At 35.6% G+C, this 1512-nt stretch overlaps 1 pseudogene; it reads left to right on the top strand.

Moving 5' to 3' along the window:
- Positions 1-878: 878 nt before the first annotated feature.
- LOC131649596 (NAC domain-containing protein 83-like) lies at positions 879-1512 on the top strand (annotated as a pseudogene).

Genomic DNA, 1512 nt, shown 5'->3' with positions numbered 1-1512 from the left:
ATTATTTATATTTCTGTTATTTTTTCTTTGTCCATTTGGACATATTATTTATATTTCTGCTATTTTTTCTTTGTCCACTTGGACATATTATTTATATTTCTGTTATTTTTTCTTTGTCCATTTGGACATATTATTTATGTTTCCGCTATTTTTCTTTGTCCATTTGGACATATTATTTATGTTTCCGCTATTTTCTCTTTGTCCATTTGGACATATTATTTATGCTTCCGCTATTTTCTTTTTGTCCATTTGGACATATTATTTATGCTTCCGCTATTTTTTCTTTGTCCATTTGGACGCATTGTTTATGTTTCCGTCATCTTCACTTCTTCTATTTTTAAGTCAAAAGTGAGCTAAGCAATTAAGAGCCCATTGATAACCATGGATACAAAGGGTGCTTAAAACCTTCCCTTTGTATAACCAACCCCCCGAACCCAAAATCTGTCAAAAGGTATTTCCTGTTCTTTTATGCCTTTCCTATTTGGATAAAATAAAAGTCGGTGGCGACTTTTGCAAAAAAATAAAAAAATATAATAAAAGAAAAAAAGAGCAAGGAGTCAGTTCGTCGCAAAAAATCGAGTTACAGTTATGACTATAGAGATACTTCAGAGTCTCCTTCCTCCTTCAGCGCTGTTTTCCCCTTCCATCTCTAATCCTCTTCTTCTCCGATCCAGATGCAGCGCCGGGCCATGCAACACACCACCGCCATCATATCACCGCATCCATATCCCTCTCTTCTTACAGTACCCTCCGTCCTCATTCTCTAATCCTCCACATCATTTGCAGAAGAAAGTTTGAGTGATAAGGTAGTGTTAGAAATTACAGTTTTCCCCCAAATCATAAACCACATAAACAACATGAAGATTGAAGTTTTGTAAATGCCACCTGGTTTTCGTTTTCATCCAACTGACGAAGAACTTGTTCTTTCGTATCTGAAACGGAAGATGTTCTCTCTCCCTTTGCCTGCTGCAACCATGCCTGAAGCTGATATTTCCATGTCTGACCCATGGGATTTACCAGGTATTTAGCTTTTCTTTTTTCTTGTGTTCATTCATTATTCATTCTTCGTTGGCTCCAAAACTAATTGGATTATGTCTGAGTACCAGCTCACTCTAACCCTCTGAATGTCCTTATTTTATTTTATATATTTGATCATGTAAATTTTCTTTATATTTGAATTAGCTCATTAATTTATATTTGTGTTTTTTGCAGAATGAAAACTGGGTTCTGTGCCGCGTATTTCTAAAGAAAAGAGCTGGTACTAAAACCAGAAAAGAAACATTCACTGTGAAGCCCAACATGGACAACATCAATAATCTTAGCAACATTGTGAAGGACTCAACTCCAAACTCAGCTCCAAACTCATATTCAAACTCAAGCTCCGGTTCAAAGGTTGTTGTTTTGTATGACTTTTTGGCAAAGAACGGCAACAAGAACAACACTGTTATAGTGAAAATCTGTTCATATGGAAATCTTAGAGGAGAATATGGATATGGAAATACATGTTCATGA

Source organism: Vicia villosa, linkage group LG2 (genome assembly GCF_029867415.1).
Source record: "Vicia villosa cultivar HV-30 ecotype Madison, WI linkage group LG2, Vvil1.0, whole genome shotgun sequence".
Taxonomy (NCBI): domain Eukaryota; kingdom Viridiplantae; phylum Streptophyta; class Magnoliopsida; order Fabales; family Fabaceae; genus Vicia; species Vicia villosa.
This window is presented reverse-complemented; position numbering and strand designations above follow the sequence as displayed.